General features: G+C 40.6%; 1 non-coding gene across 1 annotated transcript; it reads left to right on the forward strand.

Annotated features, from left to right (window-relative positions):
- The first annotated feature begins 5648 nt into the window (after positions 1 to 5648).
- Positions 5649 to 5756, forward strand: LOC148553117 (small nucleolar RNA R71). Its single transcript, XR_015893316.1, has one exon. It is a non-coding gene; the product is annotated as a small nucleolar RNA R71 (small nucleolar RNA).
- The last annotated feature ends 1186 nt before the right edge of the window (positions 5757 to 6942 follow it).

Raw genomic sequence — 6942 nt, forward strand, 5'->3', positions numbered from 1 at the left:
GATCATCACATTCATCAAGTTGAAGAATAAGTGATATCTTAGAACAAGAACAAGCTGAATTGAATAGAAGAACAATAGTAATTGCATTGATACTCGAGGTACAGCAGAGCTCCACACCTTAATCTATGGTGTGTAGAAACTCCACCGTTGAAAATACATAAGAACATAGTCTAGGCATGGCCATGAGGCCAGCCCCAAAACGTGATCTAAGGTAGCATAGAACTACTCAAAGATTAGACTCTAAAGTATGAAAATACAATAGCAAAAGGTCCTATTTATAAAGAACTAGTAGCCTAGGGTTACAGAAATCAGTAATTAATGCAGAAATCTTCTTCTGGGCCCACTTGGTGTGTGCTTGGGCTGAGCATTGAAGCATTTTCGTGTAGAGACTTTTCTTGGAGTTAAACGCCAGCTTTTGTGCCAGTTTTGGAGTTAAACACCAGAATTCTTGAGCTGACTTGGAACGCCTGTTTCTGGAAAGCCCAGGATGTCTACTTTCCAACGCAATTGAGAGCGCGCCAATTGGGCTTCTGTAGCTCCAGAAAATCCACTTTGAGTGCAGGGAGGTCATAATCCAACATCATCTGCAGTCCTTTTTCAGCCTCTGAATCAGATTTTTGCTCAGATCCCTCAATTTCAGCCAGAAAATACCTGAAATCATAGAAAAACACACAAACTCATAGTAAAGTCCAGAAGAGTGATTTTTAAATAAAAACTAATAAAAATATAATAAAAACTAACTAAAACATGCTAAAAACATACTAAAAACAATGCCAAAAAGCGTATAAATTATCCGCTCATCACAACACCAAACTTAAATTGTTGCTTGTCCCCAAGCAACTGAAAATCAAATAGGATAAAAAGAAGAGAATGTACAATGAATTCCAAAAACATCTATGAAGATCAGTTTTAATTAGATGAGCGGGGCTTTTAGCTTCTTGCTTCTGAACAGTTTTGGCATCTCACTTTATCCCTTGAAGTTCAGAATGATTGGCATCTATAGGAACTCAGAATCCAGATAGTGTTATTGATTCTCCTAGTTAAGTATGTTGATTCTTGAACACAGCTACTTTATGAGTCTTGGCCGTGGCCCTAAGCACTTTGTTTTCCAGTATTACCACCGGATACATAAATGTCACAGACACATAACTGGGTGAACCTTTTCAGATTGTGACTTAGCTTTGCTAAAGTCCCCAATTAGAGGTGTCCAGGGTTCTTAAGCACACTCTTCTTTTTTGCTTTGGACCTCGACTTTAACCGCTCAGTCTCAAGTTTTCACTTGACACCTTCACGCCACAAGCACATGGTTAGGGACAGCTTGGTTTAGCCGCTTAGGCCAGGATTTTATTCCTGTGGGCCCTCCTATCCACTGATGCTCAAAGCCTTGGATCCTTTTTATCACCCTTGCCTTTTGGTTTTAAGGGGTATTGGCTTTTTCTGCTTGCTTTTTCTTTTTCTTTCTCTTTTTTTTTCGCCTCTTTTTTTTTGCAAGCTTTTCACTGCTTTTTCTTGCTTCAAGAATCAATTTTATGATTTTTCAGATCATCAGATAACATTTCTATTTTTCCTTTCATTCTTTCAAGAGCCAACAATTTTAACATTCATAAACCATCAAATTCAAAAATATGCACTGTTCAAGCATTCATTCAGAAAAACAATAGCATTGCCACCACATCAAAATAATTAAACTGTTTTAAAATTTGAAATTCATGTACTTCTTTTTCTTTTTCAATTAAAAACATTTTTCATTTAAGAAAGGTGATGGATTTATTTTCATAGCTTTAAGGCATAGACACTTAGACACTAATGATCATGTAATAAAGACACAAACATAAACATAGAGCACAATTTTCGAAAAACAGGAAAATAAAGAACAAGGAAGTTAAAGAACGGGTCCACCTTAGTAATGGCGGCTTGTTCTTCCTCTTGAAGATCTTATGGAGTGCTTGAGCTCCTCAATGTCTCTTCCTTGCCTTTGTTGCTCCTCTCTCATGGTTCTTTGGTCTTCTCTAATTTCATGGAGGAGGATGGAATGCTCTTGGTGCTCCACCCTTAGTTGTCCCATGTTGGAACTCAATTCTCCTAGGGAGGTGTTGATTTGCTCCCAATAGTTTTGTGGGGGGAAAGTGCATCCCTTGAGGCATCTCAGAGATTTCATGATGAGGAAATTTCTCATGCTCTTGATGAGGTTCTCTTGTTTGCTCCATCCTTTTCTTAGTGATGGGCATGGGCTTGTCCTCATCAATGAGGATGTCTCCCTCTATGTTAATTCCAACTGAATTACAGAGGTGACAAATGAGATGAGGGAAGGCTAACCTTGCCGAGGTAAAGGACTTGTCCGCCACCTTATAGAGTTCTTGGGATATAACCTCATGAACTTCTACTTCCTCTCCAATCATGATGCTATGAATCATGATGGCCCGGTCTATAGTAGCTTCGGACCGGTTGCTAGTGGGAATGATTGAACGTTGGATAAACTCCAACCATCCCCTAGCCACGGGCTTGAGGTCATGCCTTCTTAAATGAACCGGCTTCCCTCTTGAATCTCTCTTCCATTGAGCGCCCTCTTCACATATGTCCATGAGGATTTGGTCCAACCTTTGATCAAAGTTGACCCTTCTAGTGTAGGGGTGTGCATCTCCTTGCATCATAGGCAAGTTGAATGCCAACCTTACATTTTCCGGACTAAAGTCTAAGTATTTCCCTCTAACCATTGTAAGCCAATTCTTGGGGTCCGGGTTCACACTTTGATCATGGTTCTTGGTGATCCATGCATTGGCATAGAACTCTTGAACCATTAAGATCCCGACTTGTTGAATGGGGTTGGTAAGAACTTCCCAACCTCTTCTTCGGATCTCATGTCGGATTTTCGGATATTCACTCTTTTTGAGTTTGAAAGGGACCTCGGGGATCACCTTCTTCGTGGCCACAACTTCATAGAAGTGGTCTTGATGCACCCTTGAGAGGAATCTCTCCATCTCCCATGACTCGGAGGTGGAAGCTTTTGCCTTCCCTTTCCTCTTTCTAGAGGTTTCTCCGGCCTTAGGTGTCATAAAATGGTTATGAAAAAACAAAAAGCAACGCTTTTACCACACCAAACTTAGAAGGTTTGCTCGTCCTCGAGCAAAAGAAGAAAGAGAAGAGTAGAAGAAGAAGAAAAATAGAGGAGATGGAGGAGGCTTTGTGGTTCGGCCAAGGGGGAAAGTGGTTTGAATTTGGATGGTGAGGTAGGTGGGGTTTTATGAAGGATGGATGTGAGTGGTGAAGAGAATGGTGGGATTTGATAGGTGAGGGATTTTTGGGGAAGAGGTATTGAGGTGATTGGTGAATGGGTGAAGAAGAGAGAGAGTGGTGGGGTAGGTGGGGTTTTATGAAGGATGGATGTGAGTGGTGAAGAGAATGGTGGAATTTGATAGGTGAGGGGTTTTTGGGGAAGAGGTATTGAGGTGATTGGTGAATGGGTGAAGAAGAGAAAGAGTGGTGGGGTAGGTGGGGATCCTGTGGGGTCCACAGATCCTGAGGTGTCAAGGATAGCTCATCCCTGCACCGAGTGGCGTGCAAAAATGCCCTTTCTGCCAATTCTGGTATTAAACGCGCGGGCTGCTGCCCTTTTCTGGCGTTTAACGCCAGCTCCTTGCCCATTCCTGGCGTTAAATGCCAGTATGGTGCCCCTTTCTGGCGTTAAATGCCCAGAATGGTGCCAGACTGGGCGTTAAACGCCCATTTGCTGCCCTTACTGGCGTTTAAACGCCAGCAAGCTTTTCCTCCAGGGTGTGCTATTTTTTTCTCTGTTTTTCATTCTGTTTTTGCTTTTTCAATTGTTTTTGTGACTTCACATGATCATCAACCTACAGAAAATATAAAATAACAATGGAAAATAGATAGATATAACATTGGGTTGCCTCCCAACAAGTGCTTCTTTAATGTCAGTAGCTTGACAGTGGGCTCTCATGGAGCCTCACAGATGTTCAGAGCAATGTTGGAACCTCCCAACACCAAACTTAGAGTTTGAATGTGGGTGTTCAACACCAAACTTGGAGTTTGATTGTGGCCTCCCAACACCAAACTTAGGGTTTGACTGTGGGGGCTCTGTTTGACTCTGTTTTGAGAGAAGCTCTTCATGCTTCCTCTCCATGGTTACAGAGGGATATCCTTGAGCCTTAAACACAAGGGATTCTTCATTCACTTGAATGATCAATTATCCTCTGTCAACATCAATCACAGCCTTTGCTGTGGCTAGGAAGGGTCTGCCAAGGATGATGGATTCATCCATGCACTTCCCAGTCTCTAGGACTATGAAATCAGCAGGGATGTATTGGTCTCCAACCTTTACCAAGACATCCTCTACAAGTCCATAAGCTTGTTTTCTTGAATTGTCTGCCATCTCTAGCGAGATTCTTGCAGCTTGTACCTCAAGGATCCCTATCTTCTCCATTACAGAGAGAGGCATGAGGTTTACACTTGACCCTAGGTCACACAGAGCCTTCTCAAAGGTCATGGTGTCTATGGTACAAGGTATTGAGAACTTCCCCGGATCCTGTCTCTTTTGAGGTAATCTCTGCCTAGTCAAGTCATCCAGTTCTTTGGTGAGCAAAGGGGGTTCATCCTCCCAAGTCTCATTACCAAATAACTTGTCATTTAGCTTCATGATTGCTCCAAGGTACTTAGCAACTTGCTATTCAGTAACATCTTCATCTTCTTCAGAGGAAGAGTACCCCATCAGAGCTCATGAATGGCAGAAGTAAATCCAATGGAATCTCTATGGTCTCAGTGTGAGCCTCAGAGTCCCATGGTTCCTCATTAGGGAACTCATTGGAGGCCAGTGGACGTCCATTGAGGTCTTCCTCAATGGTGATCACTGCCTCTTCTTCCTCTCCAAATTCGGCCATGTTGATGGCTTTGAACTCTCCTTTTGGATTTTCTTCTTTATTGCTTGGAAGAGTACTAGGAGAGAGTTCAGTAACTTTCTTACTCAGCTGACCCACTTGTGTCTCCAAGTTTCTAATGGAGGACCTTGTTTCAGTCATGAAACTTTGAGTGGTTTTAATCAGATCAGAGACCAGGGTTGCTAAGTCAGAGTGGCTCTGCTTAGAATTCTCTGTCTGTTGCTGAGAAGATGATGGAAAAGGCTTGCGATTGCTAAACCTATTTCTTCCACCATTATTGTTGTTGAAGCCTTGTTGAGGCCTCTGTTGGTCTTTCCATGAGAGATTTGGATGGTTTCTCCATGAAGGATTGTAGGTGTTTCCATAGGGTTCACCCATGTAATTCACCTCTTCCATTGATGGGTTCTCAGGATCATAGGCTTCTTCTTCAGATGAAGCGTCCTTAGTACTGCCTGGTGCAGCTTGCATTCCAGACAGACTTTGAGAAATCATATTGACTTGCTGAGTCAATATTTTGTTCTGAGCCAATATGGCATTCAGAGTATCAATCTCAAGAACTCCTTTCTTCTGACTTGTCCCATTATTCACAGGATTCCTCTCAGAAGTGTACATGAATTGGTTATTTGCAACCATTTCAATGAGTTCCTGAGCTTCTGCAGGTGTCTTCTTCAGATGAAGAGATCCTCCAGCAGAGCTGTCCAATGACATCTTGGACAGTTCAGACAGACCATCATAGAAGATACCTATGATGCTCCATTTTGAAAGCATGTCAGAAGGGCACCTTCTGATCAATTGCTTGTATCTCTCCTAAGCTTCATAGAGGGATTCACCTTCCTTCTGTCTGAAGGTTTGGACTTCCACTCTAAGCTTACTCAATTTTTGAGGTGGAAAGAACTTTGCCAAGAAGGCATTGACTAGCTTTTCCCAAGAGTTTAGGCTTTCCTTAGGTTGTGAATCCAACCATATCCTAGCTCTGTCTCTTACAGCAAAAGGGAATAGCATAAGTTTATAGACCTCAGGGTCAACCCCATTGGTCTTGACAGTGTCACAGATTTGCAAGAATTCAGCTAAGAACTGATGAGGATCTTCCAATGGAAGTCCATGAAACTTGCAATTCTGTTGCATTAGAGAAACTAATTGAGGCTTAAGCTCAAAGTTGTTTGCTCCAATGGCAGGGATAGAGATGCTTCTCCCATAGAAGTCGGGAGTAGGTGCAGTAAAGTCACCCATCACCTTCCTTGCATTGTTGGCATTGTTGTTGTTTTCGGCTGCCATGTCTTCTTCTAGTTTGAAAATTTCTGTTAGGTCCTCTACAGAGAGTTGTGCCTTAGCTTCTCTTAGCTTTCGCTTTAAGGTCCTTTCAGGTTCAGGATCAGCCTCAACAAGAATGCCTTTGTCTTTGTTCCTACTCATATGAAAGAGAAGAGAACAAGAAAGTAGGGAATCCTCTATGTCACAGTATAGAGATTCCTTGAGGTGTCAGAGGAAAAGAAGAATAGAAGGAGGAGGTAGAAGAATTCGAACTTATCAAGAGAGATAAAATTCGAATTATTGATAATGGAGGAGTGTTAGTCCTCAAATAGAAGGATGTGAGAAGAGGGGAAGAATTTTTGAAAATAAATTAAAAATATTTTGAAATAATTAAAAAAAATTTTGAAAAATTGAAGAATGATTTTCGAAAATTAGAGTTGGGAAAGAAATAAAGTGATTTTTGAAAAAGATTTTGAAATTAGAAAAAGATATGATTGAAAACTATTTTGAAAAAGATGTGATTGAAAAGATATGTTTGAAAATATATGATTGAAAATCAATTTAGAAAAAGAAAATTTTTAAAATTAAAGTTGATTACTTGACTATCAAGAAATTAAAAGATATGATTCTAAAATTTAAAATTTGATCCTTTCTTAATAGGCAAGTAACAACTTGAAAATTTTTGAAGTAAATCTTGAATTGAAGCAAGGATTATTGAAAATGGTAAAAATTGATATAAAATGGAAAGAAATTGATTTTGAAAGAGATATGATTGAAAAGATATGATTTGAAAAAGATTTGATTT

The sequence above is a fragment of the Arachis ipaensis genome, chromosome B7 (genome assembly GCF_059453495.1).
Source record: "Arachis ipaensis isolate K30076 ecotype BB chromosome B7, ASM5945349v1, whole genome shotgun sequence".
In the NCBI taxonomy this organism is placed as follows: Eukaryota; Viridiplantae; Streptophyta; class Magnoliopsida; order Fabales; family Fabaceae; genus Arachis; species Arachis ipaensis.